Consider the following 23,920-nt stretch of genomic DNA (forward strand, 5'->3'; position numbering starts at 1 on the left):
ATAGCAACAATTTCAAAAATTCAAAAATTGGATCCAGTTTTTGTATGGATCCAAGCACATTTCAAGCCGTCTTACTCTCAGCAAGGTGATGTAACCAGTGAAACTGACTGATTTGGCTACTGGGGGCGGGGTTACAACTGGTGGCGAAATAAAAGTCACACCTGCATGCGACATGAGTGGGTTGCTATGCACCCACATACTTAGGCAATAGCAAAGTCACACCTTAGTGGATCCAAAAATAGAAATCTGATGTCAACTTACTACTCCCTGGCCGTTTTGACGTCATCACTTTCAAGCCCTATTGAGTGCAGACAGTACAGCGTGGTAAATATACAATGTATATACAATGTATATTTACCATGTCATGTGGCTGCCCTGACACGAATCCGCGATTCGTGTTCCGACTACTTTTCCGAACGAAAAATGCGAAAGTTCGCAATCCAGTTCGCAAACTGAAAAATGTTTGCGAACGCGAATTTCGTCTTGCTAATCCTCCGTATTATTCAAGCTTTCTACTTTCTACATGATGTAATCGGGATCCGGACGACCCCTTCGAACGGGCCGTCCGTAAATACATTATACCGGTAATCGTTTGCGCTATATACAATGACTATGTATGCATTGTAGATCTGAATTTAGCGACGAAAATGCTCTTCTTGTTTCTTGTTTCCATGCAATGACTCACAATGCAGTTCAAACTACCAACATCATGGGCTTTCACTATTCCGTGCTAAATGACAACTCCTTCATTTTGGTACTCATATTGACACATGCACAATGACGTGGCCAGAGAAATCCGACCTCATGAACAATGGGGGGGGGGGGGGGGGGCTATGCGGTCCCAGCACCACACACACACACCACCGCTGTGCGAAATCCAACGCGGCGCACTGCGCTACATTAATTTTAATCATGAGGTTGGATATCTCTAGTCAGAACTGGAAATTTGCTGATTTGGGTCAAGCTACGCCATGAAAACAACCCACGCACGACCGTGAGGTCAAATTAAGGAAATAACCCACATGCAGCAAGGAAGGTCAACCGTGAGGTCAAGCTAAGCAGGTCAAACTAAGAAGAAAATCACCCACATGCAAGAAAGCCGGGGTCAAGGTTGAAATAACCTCAGGCTACACCGGGAGGTCAATCTTTGTTCAGAAGTCGCAAGATTCCATACAAGAATGTTTGAATTTATTCCATATGCTGGAAAGTAGGTGGAAACTCAAGTCCGTTGCCTTTCTACAAAAACAAGAAGCATCGCGGCAAACTGATTGCTCCCTCCACTGCATGGTTACTCATGCATACACTGCAGTACAGTTCCGACACAGAGCGGACAGCGAGCATATTATTTGCAGACAGCGAGCATACTACTTGCATGCAACCTAAGTTAGGTCCGTGAGGAATATTATAATAGTATACCTCCAGGACTAATCCAGTCAACCACACAAAAACAAATTGCCGCACCCCTCACTCTGACAAAACCCGCACCGGCAGCAGCAGCAGCAGCAGCAAGAAGTAGAGCACAGTGGCGAGTTTAGGTTTGTTTTATTCAGAATATTGAAAAGTGGCCAATGCCAGTAGCCTCAGCAAGGTGTCAAAAGAGGAGGCCGACAGCAACAGCAATACTTTGCATGGATCCCAGGTTGATGATAATCTGGGTATACAAATTAGAACACATGCATGCACACACGGACACCCGCACACACACATACACACACACACACACACACACAAACACGCCAGCACACACACATGCACGCACACACGCACACACACACACGCACACACACACACGTACATATCCATGCACACAAACATGGGTGAGCTTGCTATTACAGATTTAGGCAACAAGCGGTGAATGTGATACCAAATATTCCTCTGGCATATCAAGATCTACAATGAACCCTAGATCATGGGTCATTCAAAACAAAGTGAGCATCACTTGCCAACGGAAGCCCCTCTGCTTGAACCATAAGGTCTACTGCAATACCTATTTATCTGAGATACGACACAATGATCACACAGCAATGACGCAACAAAGTCCTTTTCCGTCGTTACTCAGAGTTTTGTGTGAAACACTCATCACACAGCATGATACAGCATTATCTGAGATACGTATGGTCAATGCCAGGTACCAATGCGATAGGATAAGAAACGTTTGAGTGTAGTACTGCACAGCCGTACACAAAACCAGTAAATGAATGCCAAAATATGATCTTCACGCTTCGAGTACATGCCAGGGACATGTACACTTTGTTTTATCTCCACAGCACTTGAACGAGAAAAACATCCAGTTGTCAGGTTTCATTTGCCACCACAATACATGTGTGTGCCCACGAGGCTGCAGATAGCTGCATGTCGTTACCGTACCACTGGAGTATACACCGCACTGGAGTATAAGCCATACCCAGATTGTTTTGTCATGAAATACAGACATCTGCCCCATTTTGCACCGTTAATTCGACCATCGTACTGTATAAGGCGCTACGACTGTTTTTTGTGTGTGTAAACTACTGGTGTTTCAAGCGAGGCTTGTACTCCGTAAAGTACGGTATCTGTAGCGGCCGGTCAGTCTGTATTCCATTTCCACCACTATGAAGCATGCAGTCAGTTTTGGACTGGAGTTCTTACCTTCAAAACACTTTTCAGCCACCATCAGAACGTTGAGTAGCAGGCAACATCCGCCACATCTCTGATTTGATACTGCTTAGACATGGCGCTGATGACGATGTCAGGATAGATTGATTCAGGCATAGCCACAACGACATCCCGGATGTATCTTTGATCTATATGAATATTACACATTGACAGACAGTGGACACGACAAAGTACAATCTTATGAGATAGTAAGAGATCATTCAATAGAAATATATACTGGGATTGTACTGCGGGTCTTTCTATGAGTCTGTCATGCCAGTCTATTCACTATTTTGCACGTGTTTCTGATAAACACTGTCTTGTATGGGCCAGGTACAGGTGATACATGATTGTAACGTTGGAAAGCTATTCATGCATGCTTGTCCAGCAGGCAAAATCGAAGGTGCTAGGCACACGGAAAATGTGTAGGCAGGCGTAGAACGCCAAGAAAAAAACTGTTCCAAGCACGAACACACACATACACACACACACACACACACGCACGCAAACGCACGCACGCACGCAAACGCACGCACGCACACAAGCACGCACACACACGTGACGGCATGTGCACCAAAAGCCCATAAACATGCTCCAACAGTATCTAACCTTCTTCATCCTGCTGTCACAGTTAATGCATTTCTTAAGTTGATTGTCTCTGCCGTGATGAGGCCTGATACAAGCATAGCAAAACAAATGGAAAAGATTTTCAATTCAGGACTGAAATATTAGTAATGTTCAACAGAAAGTATTTGTACAGCTCTGGCCCTGAGAGAAATCTAACCTCATGAGTAAAGTAGTGTCACATTCCAGTGCACAGAACAGTGTGTGTTTGTGTGTGTGTGTGTGTGTGTGTGTGTGTGTATGTATGTGTGTGTGTGTGTGCATGTGTGTGTGCGTATGTGTGTGTGTGCGTGTGTGTGTGTGTGTGTGTGTATGTTGTGTGTGTGCGTCTTGTGTGTGTGTGTGTGCGCACGTGCGTGTGTGTGTGTGTGTGCTAGGGCTGTATTGTACCCTGCGCTATGTTAATGCACGAGGTACGACTTCTACGGGAAGTACCATATGACAATACAAGCCTCCCAAAAAATCTAAAAAATACAAAGCTAACAAAACATTCATCTTCTCAAACGTACTTCGAAGTACTACAGTTCCAAACTTCCCTTGAATGAGTGTGGGGTTGAAAGCAAGGCCAAGCCACTGTTCAATGCAAAGCATCTCTTGTCCACAGAATCACTGGCCATGGAGTAACAAAGATATGCGAACTGTTCATTTGCAATCGTTCCACAGCCACACACTCACACTTCCCATTTGGGAGTGAGGTTGAATTCAAAACTGAGCCATCATTCACTGCCAAGCAACATCCGTCCCGAATAACGGGGAACGGAGACACAAGGTTGGCAAATCATTCATTTTTCAAGCCAATCGGAGCTTAATACTTCCCTTGAAGGAGTGATGATGAACACAACACTGAGATTCCATTTACTGCTAAGCAACACACGCCTCGAACTAGGGAAAAAGAGTAACAAAGCTTCCCAACCATTCATCTTGTCAAGCATACCAAAGCCTCACACTTCCCTTGAAGGAGTGAGGTTCAATACAAGACCGACCAATTATTTGATGCCAAGAAACACATGCCCCGAATCAACGGGAACAGAGTCACCACACTGCCAAACCGTTCATCTTGTCAAGCATAACAGAACCCCACACTTCCCTTGAAGGAGTGAGGTTTATTGCAAGACCGCCCCATCATTCACCGCCAAGCAACACATTCCTCGAATCAACAGGACTAAGTTGCCACCACACTGCCCAACTGTTCATCTTGTCAAGCATACCAAAGCCCCACACTTCCCTTGAAGGAGTGTGGTTCAATGCAAGACCGAGCCATCATTCACTGCCAAGCAACACATGCACCGAATCAACACGATCAAAGTCAGCACACTGCCCAACCGTTCATCTTGTCAAGCATACCAAAGCCGCACACTTACCTTGAAAGAGTGAGGATCAATGCGAGATCGACCGATCATTCACTGCCAAGAAAAGCACACGCCTAATCAAAGAGAACAGAGTCCCCGCACTGCCCAACCGTTCATCTTGTCAAGCATATCAGGACCCCAGACTTCCCTGGAAGGAATGAGGTTCAATGCATGACCGAGCCCTCATTCACTGCCAACCAACACATGCCCCGAATCAGCGGCATCAAGGTCACCACACTGCCCACCCGTTCATCTTGTCAAGCATGCTAGAGCCCCGCACTTCCCTTGAAGGCGTGAGGTTCAATGCAAGTTCGCGCCATCATTCACTGCAAAGCAACGCACGCCCCAAATCAAAGGGAACAAAGTCACCACATTACCCAACCGTTCGTCTTGTCAAGCATATCAGAGCCCCACACTTCCCTTGAAGGAGTGAGGTTCAATGCAAGACCGAGCCATCATTCACTGGCAACCAACACATGGCCCGAATTAACGCCATCAAAGCCTCCACACTGTCCAACCGTTCATCTTGTCAACCAAACCAAAGCCCCACACTTCTCTTGAAGGAGTGAGGTTCAATGCAAGATCGATCAATCATTCACTGCCAAGCAACACATGCCCCGAATCAACGGCATCAAAGCCTCCACACTGCCCCAACGTTCATCTTGTCAAGCATACCAAAGCCTCGCACTTCCCTTGAAGGAATGAGGTTCAATGCAAGACCGAGCCATCACTCACTGCCAAGCAACACATGCCCCAAATCAACGGGATCAAAGTCGCCACACAGCCCAACCGTTCATCTTGTCCACCATACCAAAGCCCCACACTTCTCTTGAAGGTGTGAGGTTCAATGGAAGATCGATCCCTCATTCACTGCCAAGCAACACATGCCCGAATCAACGTTCAGCTTGTCAAGCATACCAAAGCCCCACACTTCCCTTGAAGGAGTGAGGTTCAATTCAAGACCGAACCATCGTTCACTGCCAAGCAACATATACCCCGAATCAATGGGATCAAAGTCGCCACACTGCCCAACCGTTCATCTTGTCAACCAAACCAAAGCCGCACACTTCTCTTGAAGGAGTGAGGTTCAATGGAAGATCGATCCATCATTCACTGCCGAGCAACACATGCCCCGAATCAACGGCATTAAAGCCTCCACACTGCCCAAACGTTCATCTTGTCAAGCTTACCAAAAGCCCTTCACTTCCCTTGAAGGAGTGAGGTTCAATACAAGACCGAACCATTATTCACTGCCAACCAACCAATGAAACGAATCAACGTCGCCACACTGGTAGAAGTCGCCACACTGCCCAACCGTTCATCTTCTCAAGCCTACCAAAGCCTCACACTTCCCTTGAAGGAGTGAGGATCGATGCAAGATCGACCAATTATTCACTGCCAAGCAACTCACACGCCTAATCAAGGGGAACAGAGTCCCCACACTGCCAAACCGTTCACCTTGTCAAGCATATCAGAGCCCCACACTTCCCTTGAAGGAGTGAGGTTCAATGCAGGACAGCGCCATTATTCACCGCCAAGCAAACCATGCTCCGAATCACCAGGAACAAAGTCAGTGAACCATCGTTCACTGCCAAGCAACATATACCCCGAATCAATGGGATCAAAGTCGCCACACTGCCCAACCGTTCATCTTGTCAACCATACCAAAGCCTCATACTTCCCTTGAAGAAGTGAGGTTCAATGCAAGACCGAGCCATCATTCACTGCCAAGCAACACATGCCCCGAATCAACAGGATCAAAGTCGCCACACTGCCCAATTGTTCATCTTGTCAACCATACCAAAGCCCCACACTTCTCTTGAAGGAGTGAGGTTCAATGCAAGACCGAGCCATCACTCACTGCCAAGCAACACATTCCCCAAATCAACGCGTTCAAAGTCGCCACACAGCCCAAACGTTCATCTTGTCAACCATACCAAAGCCCCACACTTCTCTTGAAGGTGTGTGGTTCAATGGAAGATCGATCCCTCATTCACTGCCAAGCAACACATGCCCCGAATCAACGGCAGTAAAGCCTCCACACTGCCCAAACGTTCATCTTGTCAAGCATACCAAAGCCCCACACTTCCCTTGAAGGAGTGAGGTTCAATACAAGACCGAACCATCGTTCACTGCTAAGAGACATATACCCCGAATCAACGGGATCAAAGTCGCCACACTGCCCAACCGTTAATCTTGTCAACCATACTAAAGCCGCACACTTCTCTTGAAGAAGTGAGGTTCAATGGAAGATCGATCCATCACTCACTGCCAAGCAACACATGCCCCGAATCAACGGGATCAAAGTCGCCACACTGCCCAACCGTTCATCTTGTCAAGCATACGACAGCCCCACACTTTCCTTGAAGGAGTGAGGATCAATGCAAGATCGACCGATTATTCAATGCCAAGCAACTCACACGCCTAATCGAAAGGAACAGAGTCCCCACACTGCCCAACCGCTCATCTTGTGAAGCATATCAGATCCCCACACTTCCCTTGCAGGAGTGAGGTTCAATGCCAGACCGACCCATCATTCATTGCCAAGCAACACATGCCCCAAATCAACGGGATCAAAGTCCCCACACTGGCCAACCGTTCATCTTGTCAAGCATAACAGAGTCCCACACTTCCCTTGAAGGAGTGAGGTTCAATGCCAAGCCGCCATCATTCAAGGCCAACTAACACATGCCCCGCATCAACGGGATCAAAGTCCACACACTGCCCAACCGTTCATCTTGTCACGCACACCAAAGCCCCACACTTCCCTTGAAGGAGTGAGGTTCAATGCAGGAAAGAGCAGTTATTCATTGCCAAGCAACGCATGCCCCAAATCACCAGGAACAAAGTCCCCGAACTGCCCAACCATTCACCTTGTCCAGCATACCAAAGCCTCATACTTCCCTTGAAGGAGTGAGGTTAAATGCAAGACCTAGCCATCATTCACTGCCAAGCAACACATGCCCCAAATCAACGGGATCAAAGTCGCCACACAGCCCAACCGTTCATCTTGTCAACCGTACCAAAGCCCCACACTTCTCTTGAAGGAGTGAGGTTCAATGGAAGATCGATCCATCATTCACTGCCGAGCAATACATGCCCCGAATCAACGGCATTAAAGCCTCCACACTGCCCAAACGTTCATCTTGTCAAGCATACCAAAGCCCCACAATTCCCTTGAAGGAGTGAGGTTCAATAACAGACCGAACAATCATTCACTGCCAAGCAACATATATCCCGAATCAACGTGATCACAGTCTCCGCACTGCCCATCCGTTCATCTTGCCAAGCATACCAAAGGCCCACACTTCCCTTGAAGGAGTGAGGTTCAATGCTAGACCGAGTCATCATTCACTGCCAACCAACACATGCCCCGAATCAACGGGATCAAAGTCGCCACACTGCCCAACCGTTAATCTTGTCAAGCATACCAAAGCCTCACACTTCCCTTTTCCCTTGAAGGAGTGAGGTTCAATGCAAGACCGAGCCATCATTCACTGCCTACCAACACATGCCCCGAATCAACGGGATCAAAGTCGCCACACTGCCCAACCGTTGCTCTTGTCAAGCATACCAAAGCCTCACACTTCCCTTGAAGGAGTGAGGTTCAATGCAAGACCTAGCCATCATTCACTGCCAAGCAACACATGCCCCAAATCAACGGGATCAAAGTCGCCACACAGCCCAACCGTTCATCTTGTCAACCGTACCAAAGCCCCACACTTCTCTTGAAGGAGTGAGGTTCAATGGAAGATCGATCCATCATTCACTGCCGAGCAATACATGCCCCGAATCAACGGCATTAAAGCCTCCACACTGCCCAAACGTTCATCTTGTCAAGCATACCAAAGCCCCACAATTCCCTTGAAGGAGTGAGGTTCAATAACAGACCGAACAATCATTCACTGCCAAGCAACATATATCCCGAATCAACGTGATCACAGTCTCCGCACTGCCCATCCGTTCATCTTGCCAAGCATACCAAAGGCCGACACTTCCCTTGAAGGAGTGAGGTTCAATGCTAGACCGAGTCATCATTCACTGCCAACCAACACATGCCCCGAATCAACGGGATCAAAGTCGCCACACTGCCCAACCGTTAATCTTGTCAAGCATACCAAAGCCTCACACTTCCCTTTTCCCTTGAAGGAGTGAGGTTCAATGCAAGACCGAGCCATCATTCACTGCCTACCAACACATGCCCCGAATCAACGGGATCAAAGTCGCCACACTGCCCAACCGTTGCTCTTGTCAAGCATACCAAAGCCTCACACTTCCCTTGAAGGAGTGAGGTTCAATGCAAGACCGAGCCATCATTCACTGCCAACCAACACATGCCCCGAATCAACGGGATCAAAGTCGCCACACTGCCCAACCGTTCATCTTGTCAAGCATACCAAAGCACTTCCCTTGAAGGAGTGAGGATCAATGCAAGATCGACCGATTATTCACGGCCAAGAAACTCAGATGCCTAATCAAGGGGAACAGAGTCCCCACACTGCCCAACCGTTCACCTTGTCAAGCATACCAAAGACCCACACTTCCCTTGAAGGAGTGAGGTTCAATGCCAGACCGACCCATCATTCACTGCCAAGCAACACATGCCCCGAATCAACGGGATCAAGGTCCTCACACTGCCATACCGTTCATCTTGTCAGGCATATCAGAGTCCCACACTTCCCTTGAAGGAGTGAGGTTCAACGCCACAGGTTCAATGCAAGACCGAGCCATCACTCACTGCCAAGCAACACATGCCCCGAATCAACGGGATCAAAGTCCACACACTGCCCAACCGTTCATCTTGTTACGCACCCCAAAGCCCCACACTTCCCTTGAAGGAGTGAGGTTCAATGCAGGAAAGAGCAATTATTCATTGCCAAGCAACGCATGCCCCGAATCACCAGGAACAAAGTCCCCGAACTGCCCAACCATTCACCTCGTCCAGCATACCAAAGCCTCATACTTCCCTTGAAGGAGTGAGGTTCAATGCAAGATCGAGCCATCATTCACTGCCAAGCAACACATGCCCCGAAACAACGGCATCCAAGCTTCCACACTGTCTAAACGTTCCTTTTGTCAAGTATACCAAAGACCCACACTTCCCTTGAAGGAGTGAGGTTCAACGCACAAGGCCGAACCACCATTCACTGCCAAGAAACACATACCCCGAATCAACGGGATCGCAGTCTCCGCACTGCCCAACCGTTCCTCTTGTCAAGCATAGCAAAGCCCCACACTTCCCTTGAAGGAGTGAGGATCAATGCAAGTTCGACCGTTCATTCACTGCCAAGCAACGCACTCGCCTAATCAAAAGGAACAGAGTCCCCACACTGCCCAACCGTTCATCTTGTCAAGCATATTAGGGCCCCACACTTCCCTTGAAGGAGTGAGGTTCAATGCAAGACCGAGCCATCATTCACTGCCAACCAACACATTCCCCGAATCAACGGGATCAAAGTCGCCACACTGCCCAACCGTTCATCTTGTCAAGCATACCAAAGCCTCACACTTCCCTTGAAGGAGTGAGGTTCAATGCCAGACCGAGCCATCATTCACTGCCAACCAATACATGCCCCGAATCACCGGGAACAAAGTCCCTGAACTGCCCATCCGTTCACCTTGTCAAGCATACCAAAGCCCCACAATTCCCTTGAAGGACTGAGGTTCAATACAAGACCGAACCATCATTCACTGCCAAGCAACATACCCCGAATCAACGTGATCACAGTCTCCGCACTGCCCATCCATTCATCTTGCCAAGCATACCAAAGCCCCACACTTCCCTTGAAGGAGTGAGGTTCAATGCTAGACCGAGCCATCAATCACTACCAACCAACACATGCCCCGAATCAACGGGATCAAAGTCCACACACTGCCCAACCGTTCATCTTGTCACGCACACCAAAGCCCCACACTTCCCTTGAAGGAGTGAGGTTCAATGCAGGAAAGAGCAATTATTCATTGCCAAGCAACGCATGCCCCGAATCACCAGGAACAAAGTCCCCGAACTGCCCAACCATTCACCTCGTCCAGCATACCAAAGCCTCATATTTCCCTTTAAGGAGTGATGTTCAATGCAAGATCGAGCCATCATTCACTGCCAAGCAACACTTGCCCCGAAACAACTTCATCAAAGCCTCCACACTGTCTAAACGTTCCTATTGTCAAGCATACCAAAGCCTCACACTTCCCTTGAAGGAGTGAGGTTCAATGCAAGACCGAGCCATCATTCACTGCCTACCAACACATGCCCCGAATCAACGGGATCAAAGTCGCCACACTGCCCAACCGTTCATTTTGTCAAGCATACCAAAGCCTCACACTTCCCTTGAAGGAGTGAGGATCAATGCAAGATCGACCGATTATTCACGGCCAAGCAACTCAGATGCCTAATCAAGGGGAACAGAGTCCCCACACTGCCCAACCGTTCACCTTGTCAAGCATACCAAAGCCCCACACTTCCCTTGAACGAGTGAGGTTCAATGCCAGACCGACCCATCATTCACTGCCAAGCAACACATGCCCCGAATCAACGGGATCAAGGTCCTCACACTGCCATACCGTTCATCTTGTCAGGCATATCAGAGTCACACACTTCCCTTGAAGGAGTGAGGTTCAACGCCAGAGGTTCAATGCAAGACCAAGCCATCACTCACTGCCAAGCAACACATGCCCCGAATCAACGGGATCAAAGTCACCACCCTGCCCAACCGTTCATCTTGTCAAGCATACCAAAGCCTCACACTTCTCTTAAAGGAGTGAGGTTCAATGCAAGATCGACCGATCATTCACTGCCAAAAGACGAACACGCCTAATCAAAGGGAACATAGTCCCCACACCGCCCAACCGTTCATTTTGTCAATCATATCAGAGCCCCACACTTCCCTTGAAGGAGTGAGGTCCAATGCCAGACCGAGCAATCATTCACTGCCAACCAACACATGCCCCGAACCACCGGGAACAAAGTCCCTGAACGGCCCATCCGTTCACTTTGTCAAGCATACCAAAGCCCCACAATTCCCTTGAAGGAGTGAGGTTCAATACAAGACCGAACCATCATTCACTGCCAAGCAACATACCCCGAATCAACGTGATCACAGTCTCCGCACTGCCCATCCATTCATCTTGCCAAGCATACCAAAGCCCCACACTTCCCTTGAAGGAGTGAGGTTCAATGCAAGATCGAGCCATCATTCACTGCAAAGCAACACATGCCCCGAAACAACGGCATCAAAGCCTCCACACTGTCTAAACGTTCCTTTTGTCAAGTATACCAAAGCCTCACACTTCCCTTGAAGGAGTGAGGTTCAACACACAAGGCCGAACCATCATTCACTGCCAAGCAACATATACCCCGAATCAACGGGATCGCAGTCTCCGCACTGCCCAACCGTTCATCTTGTCAAGCATACCAAAGCCCCACACTTCCCTTGAAGGAGTGAGGATCAATGCAAGTTCGACCGTTCATTCACTGCCAAGCAACGCACTCGCCTAATCAAAAGACACAGAGTCCCCACACTGCCCAACCGTTCATCTTGTCAAGCATATTACGGAGGATTAGCAAGACGAAATTCGCGTTCGCGTTCGCAAACATTTTTCAGTTCGCGAACTGGATTGCGAACTTTCGCATTTTTCGTTCGGAAAAGTAGTCGGAACACGAATCGTGGATTCGTGTCAGGGCAGTCATAAATTTACCACGCTGTACTGCCTACGTCGTGTCAACATCATGCATGTGCGAATTCTGTTTGCTAATCCTTCTCATAACGCGAATTCCGTCACTGAGTTCGACCTTCTTTGGAGAGCGAACGCGAACGCGAATTTCGTCTTGCTAATCCTCCGTATTAGGGCCCCACACTTCCCTTGAAGGAGTGAGGTTCAATGCAAGACCAAGCCATCATTTACTGCCAACCAACACATGCCCCGAATCAACGGGATCAAAGTCGCCACACTGCCCAACCGTTCATCTTGTCAATCATACCAAAGCCTCACATTTCCCTTGAAGGAGTGAGGTTCAATGCAAGACCGAGCCATCATTCACTGCCTACCAACACATGCCCCGAATCAACGGGATCAAAGTCGCCACACTGCCCAACCGTTCATCTTGTCAAGCATACCAAAGCCTCACACTTCCCTTGAAGGAGTGAGGTTCAATGCAAGACCGAGCCATCAGTCACTGCCAACCAACACATGCCCCGAATCAACCGGTTAAAAGTCGCCACACTGCCCATCCGTTCATCTTGTCAAGCATACCAAAGCCTCACACTTCCCTTGAAGGAGTGAGGATCAATGCAAGATCGACCGATTATTCACGGCCAACCAACTCAGATGCCTAATCAAGGGGAACAGAGTCCCCACACTGCCCAACCGTTCACCTTGTCAAGCATACCAAAGCCCCACACTTCCCTTGAAGGAGTGAGGTTCAATGCTAGACCGAGCCATCAATCACTGCCAACTAACACATGCCCCGAATCAACGGGATCAAAGTCCACACACTGCCCAACCGTTCATCTTGTCACGCACACCAAAGCCCCACACTTCCCTTGAAGGAGTGAGGTTCAATGCAGGAAAGAGAAATTATTCATTGCCAAGCAACGCATGGCCCGAATCACCAGGAACAAAGTCCCCGAACTGCCCAACCATTCACCTCGTCCAGCATACCAAAGCCTCATACTTCCCTTGAAGGAGTGAGGTTCAATGCAAGATCGAGCCATCATTCACTGCCAAGCAACACATGCCCCGAAACAACGGCATCAAAGTCTCCACACTGTCTTAACGTTCCTATTGTCAAGTATGCCAAGCCCCACACTTCCCTTGAAGGAGTGAGGTTCAACACACAAGACCGAACCATCATTCACTGCCAAGCAACATATACCCCGAATCAACGGTATCGCCGTCTCCGCACTGCCCAACCGTTCATCTTGTCAAGCATACCAAAGCCCCACACTTCCCTTCAAGGAGTAAGGATCAATGCAAGTTCGACCGTTCATTCACTGCCAAGCAACGCACTCGCCTAATCAAATGTTACAGAGTCCCCACACTGCCCAACCGTTCATCTTGTCAAGCATATCAGGGCCCCACACTTCCCTTGAAGGAGTGCGGTTCAATGCAAGACCGAGCCATCATTCACTGCCTACCAACACATGCCCCGAATCAACGGGATCAAAGTCGCCACACTGCCCAACCGTTCATCTTGTCAAGCATACCAAAGCCTCACACTTCCCTAGAAGGAGTGAGGTTCAATGCAGGACCGAGCCATCATTCACTGCCAACCAACACATGCCCAGAATCAACGGGATCAAAGTCGCCACACTGCCCAACCGTTCATCTCGTCAAGCATACCAAAGCCTCACACTTTTCTTGAAGGAGTGAGGATCAATGCAAGATCGACCGATTATTCACGGCCAAGCAACTCAGATGCCTAATCAAGGGAAACAGAGTCCCCATACGGCCCAACCGTTCACCTTGTCAAGCATACCAAAGCCCCACACTTGCCTTGAAGGAGTGAGGTTCAATGCCAGACCGACCCATCATTCACTGCCAAGCAACACATGCCCCGAATCAACGGGATCAAGGTCCTCACACTGCCATACCGTTCATCTTGTCAGGCATATCAGAGTCCCACACTTCCCTTGAAGGAGTGAGGTTCAACGCCAGAGGTTCAATGCAAGACCGAGCCATCACTCACTGCCAAGCAACACATGCCCCGAATCAACGGGATCAAAGTCGCCACCCTGCCCAACCGTTCATCTTGTCAAGCATACCAAAGCCTCACACTTCCCTTGAAGGAGTGAGGTTCAATGCCAGACCGACCCATCATTCACTGCCAAAAGACGAACACGCCTAATCAAAGGTAACATAGTCCCCACACCGCCCAACCGTTCGTCTTGTCAATCATATCAGAGCCCCACACTTCCCTTGAAGGAGTGAGGTTCAATGCTAGACCGAGCCATCAATCACTGCCAACCAACACATGCCCCGAACCAACGGGATCAAAGTCCAGACACTGCCCAACCGTTCATCTTGTCACGCACACCAAAGCCCCACACTTCCCTTGAAGGAGTGAGGTTCAATGCAGGAAAGAGCAATTATTCATTGCCAAGCAACGCATGCCCAGAATCACCAGGAACAAAGTCCCCGAACTGCCCAACCATTCACCTCGTCCAGCATACCAAAGCCTCATATTTCCCTTGAAGGAGTGATGTTCAATGCAAGATCGAGCCATCATTCACTGCCAAGCAACACATGCCCCGAAACAATGGCGTCAAAGCCTCCACACTGTCTAAACGTTCCTATTGTCAAGTATACCAAAGCCTCACACTTCCCTTGAAGGAGTGAGGTTCAACACACAAGGCCCAACCATCATTCACTGCCAAGCAACATATACCCCGAATCAACGGGATCGCAGTCTCCGCACTGCCCAACCGTTCATCTTGTCAAGCATACCAAAGCCCCACACTTCCCTTGAAGGAGTGAGGATCAATGCAAGTTCGACCGTTCATTCACTGCCAAGCAACGCACTCGCCTAATCAAAAGACACAGAGTCCCCACACTGCCCAACCGTTCATCTTGTCAAGCATATTAGGGCCCCACACTTCCCTTGAAGGAGTGAGGTTCAATGCAAGACCGAGCCATCATTCACTGCCAACCAACACATGCCCCGAATCAACGGGATCAAAGTCGCCACACTGCCCAACCGTTCATCTTGTCAATCATACCAAAGCCTCACACTTCCCTTGAAGGAGTGAGGTTCAATGCAAGACCGAGCCATCATTCACTGCCTACCAACACATGCCCCGAATCAACGGGATCAAAGTCGCCACACTGCCCAACCGTTCATCTTGTCAAGCATACCAAAGCCTCACACTTCCCTTGAAGGAGTGAGGTTCAATGCAAGACCGAGCCATCATTCACTGCCAACCAACACATGCCCCGAATCAACGGGATCAAAGTCGCCACACTGCCCAACCGTTCATCTTGTCAAGCATACCAAAGCCTCACACTTCCCTTGAAGGAGTGAGGATCAATGCAAGATCGACCGATTATTCACGGCCAAGCAACTCAGATGCCTAATCAAGGGGAACAGAGTCCCCACACTGCCCAACCGTTCACCTTGTCAAGCATACCAAAGCCCCACACTTCCCTTGAAGGAGTGAGGTTCAATGCTAGACCGAGCCATCAATCACTGCCAACCAACACATGCCCCGAATCAACGGGATCAAAGTCCACACACGGCCCAACCGTTCATCTTCTCACGCACACCAAAGCCCCACACTTCCCTTGAAGGAGTGAGGTTCAATGCAGGAAAGAGAAATTATTCATTGCCAAGCAACGCATGGCCCGAATCACCAGGAACAAAGTCCCCGAACTGCCCAACCATTCACCTCGTCCAGCATACCAAAGCCTCATACTTCCCTTGAAGGAGTGAGGTTCAATGCAAGATCGAGCCATCATTCACTGCCAAGCAACACATGCCCCGAAACAACGGCATCAAAGTCTCCACACTGTCTTAACGTTCCTATTGTCAAGTATACCAAAGCCCCACACTTCCCTTGAAGGAGTGAGGTTCAACACACAAGACCGAACCATCATTCACTGACAAGCAACATATACCCCGAATCAACGGTATCGCCGTCTCCGCACTGCCCAACCGTTCATCTTGTCAAGCATACCAAAGCCCCACACTTCCCTTCAAGGAGTAAGGATCAATGCAAGTTCGACCGTTCATTCACTGCCAAGCAACGCACTCGCCTAATCAAAAGGAACAGAGTCCCCACACTGCCCAACCGTTCATCTTGTCAAGCACATCAGGGCCCCACACTTCCCTTGAAGGAGTGCGGTTCAATGCAAGACCGAGCCATCATTCACTGCCTACCAACACATGCCCCGAATCAACGGGATCAAAGTCGCCACACTGCCCAGTCGTTCATCTTGTCAAGCATACCAAAGCCTCACACTTCCCTTGAAGGAGTGAGGTTCAATGCAAGACCGAGCCATCATTCACTGCCTAGCAACACATGCCCCGAATCAACGGGATCAAAGTCGCCACACTGCCCAACCGTTCATCTTGTCAAGCATACCAAAGCCTCACACTTCCCTTGAAGGAGTGAGGTTCAATGCAGGACCGAGCCATCATTCACTGCTAACCAACACATGCCCAGAATCAACGGGATCAAAGTCGCCACACTGCCCAACCGTTCATCTCGTCAAGCATACCAAAGCCTCACACTTTTCTTGAAGGAGTGAGGATCAATGCAAGATCGACCGATTATTCACGGCCAAGCAACTCAGATGCCTAATCGGTGGGAACAGAGTCCCCATACTGCCCAACCATTCACCTTGTCAAGCATACCAAAGCCCCACACTTGCCTTGAAGGAGTGAGGTTCAATGCCAGACCGACCCATCATTCACTGCCAAGCAACACATGCCCCGAATCAACAGGATCAAGGACCTCACACTGCCATACCGTTCATCTTTTCAGGCATATCAGAGTCCCACACTTCCCTTGAAGGAGTGAGGTTCAACGCCAGAGGTTCAATGCAAGACCGAGCCATCACTCACTGCCAAGCAACACATGCCCCGAATCAACGGGATCAAAGTCGCCACCCTGCCCAACCGTTCATCTTGTCAAGCATACCAAAGCCTCACACTTCCCTTGAAGGAGTGAGGTTCAATGCAAGATCGACCCATCATTCACTGCCAAAAGACGAACACGCCTAATCAAAGGGAACATAGTCCCCACACCGCCCAACCGTTCGTCTTGTCAATCATATCAGAGCCCCACACTTCCCTTGAAGGAGTGAGGTTCAATGCTAGACCGAGCCATCAATCACTGCCAACCAACACATGCCCCGAATCAACGGGATCAAAGTCCACACACTGCTAAACCATTCATCTTGTCACGCACACCAAAGCCCCACACTTCCCTTGAAGGAGTGAGGTTCAATACAGGAAAGAGCAATTATTCATTGCCAAGCAACGCATGCCCCGAATCACCAGGAACAAAGTCCCCGAACTGCCCAACCATTCACCTCGTCCAGCATACCAAAGCCTCATATTTCCCTTGAAGGAGTGATGTTCAATGCAAGATCGAGCCATCATTCACTGCCAAGCAACACATGTCCCGAAACAACGGCATCAAAGCCTCCACACTGTCGAAACGTTCCTATTGTCAAGGATACCAAAGCCTCACACTTCCCTTGAAGGAGTGAGGTTCAACACACAAGGCCGAACCATCATTCACTGCCAAGCAACATATACCCCGAATCAACGGGATCGCAGTCTCCGCACTGCCCAACCGTTCATCTTGTACACTTCCCTTGAAGGAGTGAGGATCAATGCAAGTTCGACCGTTCATTCACTGCCAAGCAACGCACTCGCCTTATCAAAAGACACAGAGTCCCCACACTGCTTAACCGTTCATCTTGTCAAGCATATTAGGGCCCCAAACTTCCCTTGAAGGAGTGAGGTTCAATGCACGACCGAGCCATCATTCACTGCCAACCAACACATGCCCCGAATCAACGGGATCAAAGTCGCCACACTGCCCAACCGTTCATCTTGTCAATCATACCAAAGCCTTACACTTCCCTTGAAGGAGTGAGGTTCAATGCAAGACCGAGCCATCATTCACTGCCAACCAACACATGCCCCGAATCAACGGGATCAAAGTCGCCACACTGCCCAACCGTTCATCTTGTCAAGCATGCCAAAGCCTCACACTTCCCTTGAAGGAGTGAGGTTCAATGCAAGACCGAGCCATCATTCACTGCCTACCAACACATGCCCCGAATCAACGGGATCAAAGTCGCCACACTGCCCAACCGTTCATCTTGTCAAGCATACCAAAGCCTCACACTTCCCTTGAAGGAGTGAGGTTCAATGCAAGACCGAGCCATCATTCACTGCCAACCAACACATGCCCCGAATCAACGGGATCAAAGTCGCCACACTGCCCAACCGTTCATCTTGTCAAGCATACCAAAGCCTTACACTTCCCTTGAAGGAGTGAGGTTCAATGCAAGACCGAGCCATCATTCACTGCCTACCAACACATGCCCCGAATCAACGGGATCAAAGTCGCCACACTGCCCAACCGTTCATCTTGTCAGGCATACCAAAGCCTCACACTTCCCTTGAAGGAGTGAGGATCAATGCAAGATCGACCGATTATTCACGGCCAAGCAACTCAGATCCCTAATCAAGGGGAACAGAGTCCCCACACTGCCCAACCGTTCACCTTGTCAAGCATACCAAAGCCCCACACTTCCCTTGAAGGAGTGAGGTTCAGTGCTAGACCGAGCCATCAATCACTGCCAACCAACACATGCCCCGAATCAACGGGATCAAAGTCCACACACCGCCCAACCGTTCATCTTGTCACGCACACCAAAGCCCCACACTTCCCTTGAAGGAGTGAGGTTCAATGCAGGAAAGAGAAATTATTCATTGCCAAGCAACGCATGGCCCGAATCACCAGGAACAAAGTCCCCGAACTGCCCAACCATTCACCTCGTCCAGCATACCAAAGCCTCATACTTCCCTTGAAGGAGTGAGGTTCAATGCAAGATCGAGCCATCATTCACTGCCAAGCAACACATGCCCCGAAACAACGGCATCAAAGTCTCCACACTGTCTTAACGTTCCTATTGTCAAGTATACCAAAGCCCCACACTTCCCTTGAAGGAGTGAGGTTCAACACACAAGACCGAACCATCATTCACTGACAAGCAACATATACCCCGAATCAACGGTATCGCCGTCTCCGCACTGCCCAACCGTTCATCTTGTCAAGCATACCAAAGCCCCACACTTCCCTTCAAGGAGTAAGGATCAATGCAAGTTCGACCGTTCATTCACTGCCAAGCAACGCACTCGCCTAATCAAAAGGAACAGAGTCCCCACACTGCCCAACCGTTCATCTTGTCAAGCACATCAGGGCCCCACACTTCCCTTGAAGGAGTGCGGTTCAATGCAAGACCGAGCCATCATTCACTGCCTACCAACACATGCCCCGAATCAACGGGATCAAAGTCGCCACACTGCCCAGTCGTTCATCTTGTCAAGCATACCAAAGCCTCACACTTCCCTTGAAGGAGTGAGGTTCAATGCAAGACCGAGCCATCATTCACTGCCTAGCAACACATGCCCCGAATCAACGGGATCAAAGTCGCCACACTGCCCAACCGTTCATCTTGTCAAGCATACCAAAGCCTCACACTTCCTCTGAAGGAGTGAGGTTCAATGCAGGACCGAGCCATCATTCACTGCCAACCAACACATGCCCCGAATCAACGGGATCAAAGTCGCCACACTGCCCAACCGTTCAACTTGTCAAACTTCCCTTGAAGGAGTGAGGTTCAATGCAAGACCGACCGATCATTCACTGCCAAAAGACGAACACGCCTAATCAAAAGGGAACATAGTCCCCACACCGCCCAACCGTTCGTCTTGTCAATCATATCAGAGCCCCACACTTCCCTTGAAGGAGTGAGGTTCAATGCCAGACCGAGCCATCATTCACTGCCAACCAACACATGCCCCGAATCACCGGGAACAAAGTCCCTGAACTACCCATCCGTTCACCTTGTCAAGCATACCAAAGCCCCACAATTCCCTTGAAGGAGTGAGGTTCAATACAAGACCGAATCATCATTCACTGCCAAGCAACATACCCCGAATCAACGTGATCACAGTCTCCGCACTGCCCATCCATTCATCTTGCCAAGCATACCAAAGCCCCACACTTCCCTTGAAGGAGTGAGGTTCAATGCTAGACCGAGCCATCATTCACTGCCAACCAACACATGCCCCGAATCAACGGGATCAAAGTCCACACACTGCCCAACCGTTCATCTTGTCACGCACACCAAAGCCCCACACTTCCCTTGAAGGAGTGAGGTTCAATGCAGGAAAGAGCAATTATTCATTGCCAAGCAACGCATGCCCCGAATCACCAGGAACAAAGTCCCCGAACTACCCAACCATTCACCAGCATACCAAAGCCTCATACTTCCCTTGAAGGAGTGAGGTTCAATGCAAGATCAAGCCATCATTCAAGCCATCATTCACTGCCAAGCAACACAAGCCCCGAAACAACGGCATCAAAGCCTCCACACTGTCTAAACGTTCCTATTGTCAAGTATACCAAAGCCCCACACTTCCCTTGAAGGAGTGAGGTTCAACACACAAGACCGGACCATCATTCACTGCCAAGCAACATATACCCCGAATCAACGGGATCGCCGTCTCCGCACTGCCCAACCGTTCATCTTGTCAAGCATACCAAAGCCCCACACTTCCCTTGAAGGAGTGAGGATCAATGCAAGTTCGACCGTTCATTCACTGCCAAGCAACGCACTCGCCTAATCAAAAGGAACAGAGTACCCACACTGCCCAACCGTTCATCTTGTCAAGCATATCAGGGCCCCACACTTCCCTTGAAGGAGTGAGGTTCAATGCAAGACCGAGCCATCATTCACTGCCAACCAACACATGCCCCGAATCAACGGAATCAAAGTCGCCACACTGCCCAGTCGTTCATCTTGTCAAGCATACCAAAGCCTCACACTTCCCTTGAAGGAGTGAGGTTCAATGCAAGACCGAGCCATCATTCACTGCCTACCAACACATGCCCCGAATCAACGGGATCAAAGTCGCCACACTGCCCAGTCGTTCATCTTGTCAAGCATACCAAAGCCTCACACTTCCCTTGAAGGAGTGAGGTTCAATGCAAGACCGAGCCATCATTCACTGCCTACCAACACATGCCCCGAATCAACGGGATCAAAGTCGCCACACTGCCCAACCGTTCATCTTGTCAAGCATACCAAAGCCTCACACTTCCCTTGAAGGAGTGAGGATCAATGCAAGATCGACCGATTATTCACGGCCAAGCAACTCAGATGCCTAATCAAGGGCAACAGAGTCCCCACACTGCCCAACCGTTCACCTTGTCAAGCATACCAAAGCCCCAAACTTCCCTTGAAGGAGTGAGGTTCAATGCCAGACCGACCCATCATTCACTGCCAAGCAACACATGCCCCGAATCAACGGGATCAAGGTCCTCACACTGCCATACCGTTCATCTTGTCAGGCATATCAGAGTCCCACACTTCCCTTGAAGGAGTGAGGTTCAACGCCAGAGGTTCAATGCAAGACCGAGCCATCACTCACTGCCAAGCAACACATGCCCCGAATCAACGGGATCAAAGTCGCCACCTTGCCCAACCGTTCATCTTGTCAACCATACCAAAGCCTCACACCTCCCTTGAAGGAGTGAGGTTCAATGCAAGATCGATCGATCATTCACTGCCAAAAGACGAACACGCCTAATCAAAGGGAACATAGTCCCCACACCGCCCAACCGTTCATTTTGTCAAGCATATCAGAGCCCCACACTTCCCTTGAAGGAGTGAGGTTCAATGCCAGACCGAGCCATCATTCACTGCCAACCAACACATGCCCCAAATCACCAGGAACAAAGTCCCTGAATTGCCCATCCGTTAACCTTGTCAAGAATACCAAAGCCCCACACTTCCCTTGAAGGAGTGAGGTTCAATGCAAGACCGAGCCATCATTCACTGCCAAGCAACACATGCCCTGAGTCAACGGGATCAAAGTCCCCACACTGCCCAACCGTTCATCATGTCAACAATACGAACGCCTCACACTTCCCTTGAAGGTGTGAGGTTCAATTCAAAACCGACCCATCGTTCACTGCCAAGCAACACATGCCCCGAATCAACGGTATCAAAGTCCCCACACTGCCCAACCCTTCATCTTGTCAAGCATAACGGCAACCCCACACTTCCCTTGAAGGAGTGAGGTTGAATGCGAGACCAAGCCACTGTTCAATACCAAGCAACACACGTCCCGAATCATCGGGAATGGAGTCACAAGGCTGCCCAAACCGTCCAGTTGTCAAGCGTATCAGAGCCCCACACTTCCCTTGAAGGAGCGAGGTTGAAAGCAAGACTTAGCCATTCTTCAATGCCAAGCAACACACGTCCCGAATCACCGGGTATGGAGTCACAAGGCTGCCCAAACCGTTCATTTGTCATTCAGAACAGAGCCCCACACTTCCCTTGAAGGAGTGAGGTTGAAAGCAAGACTTAGCCATTCTTCAATGCCAAGCAACACACATCCCGAATTACCGGGTATGGAGTCACAAGGCTGCCCAACCGTTTATTTGTCAAGCGTATCAGAGCCCCACACTTCCCTTGAAGGAGTGAGGTTGAAAGCAAGACTTAGCCATTGTTCAACACCAAGCAACACACTTCCCGAATCACCGGGTGTGGAGTCACAAGGCCGCCCAAACCGTTCAGTTGGCAAGCGTATCAGAGCCCCACACTTCACCGTGGAAGGAGTGAGGTTGAATGCGGGACTAAGCCATTGTTCAAATTGTTCACTGCCAAGCAACACATCCCCCGAATCACCGGGTATGTAGTTGCAAAACTGTACCAGTCGTTTACATCATCAAGCAATGCAGAGCCTCGCAACTTCCCTGAAGGAGCAAGGGTGAAAAGCTAGATGTACAGAAATTATAATAATTATAAAACAACAGGCGGAAGACACAAGGGCATGCATAGTACAAGGCACTATGTGTAGCGATGTATTGATTCGAGATTGTTGCTTACCTTATTTGAAGATGGAAGCCGGTCCTGCTCTCTTTTATTATTTCTGGAATTTCTTGCTTCAGAATGTTTCTCAAATCTAGCCAGGCTATTCCGACCTCTTCGGCCTCAACCTCTGCTAAATTGTTATCACAATTTCTGTCAAAGTCTCAAACCCTGGAGGTTGCACGTTGGCAGATCCGTTATTACTCAAGGAACCGCTAATCAAATTCATTGGCCTGCACTCCAAGGAGACTTCAATCAAAACGCGAAGAAGAGGTCTGCAACTGTGCAAGGTCTTGCAGCTGCATCTAATGCAAATGTCGCGCATGCGTAGTGCGTTCAAATTGCGGTGGCCCGGCCAGTGGGAGCGCGGGCCGGGGCTTCCGTCGCGGGGTAGGACGAATTAGTTTCCGCTCCACCGCGCCTTGAATATTTTTCAAGCATTCTACTTCCTACATGATTGTATTATATAAATCGGCATCCGGACGCCCCTTCGGGCCGCGGGGCCGTCCGTAAATACATTATACCGGTAATCGTTAGCGCTATCGAGGAAAATGTCTATACAATGACTATGTATGCATTGTAGATCTGAATTTAGCGACGAAAATGCTCTACTTGTTTCCATGCAGTGACTCACAATGCGGTTCAAACTACCAACATCATAATTATGGGCTTTCAATATTCCGTGCTAAATGACA

The 23,920-nt window shown here is 49.4% G+C and overlaps 1 long non-coding RNA gene across 1 annotated transcript; it reads right to left on the reverse strand.

The window, feature by feature from the left end:
• Positions 1–1,167: 1,167 nt before the first annotated feature.
• LOC135812503 (uncharacterized) lies at positions 1,168–23,396 on the reverse strand. Its single transcript, XR_010552829.1, has 4 exons — positions 23,244–23,396; positions 3,244–3,307; positions 2,629–2,783; positions 1,168–1,651 (listed from the first exon to the last, which is right to left on the reverse strand). It is a non-coding gene; the product is annotated as an uncharacterized LOC135812503 (long non-coding RNA).
• Between the last annotated feature and the right edge of the window lie 524 nt (positions 23,397–23,920).

Source organism: Sycon ciliatum, chromosome 3 (assembly GCF_964019385.1).
Source record: "Sycon ciliatum chromosome 3, ocSycCili1.1, whole genome shotgun sequence".
Taxonomy (NCBI): Eukaryota; Metazoa; Porifera; class Calcarea; order Leucosolenida; family Sycettidae; genus Sycon; species Sycon ciliatum.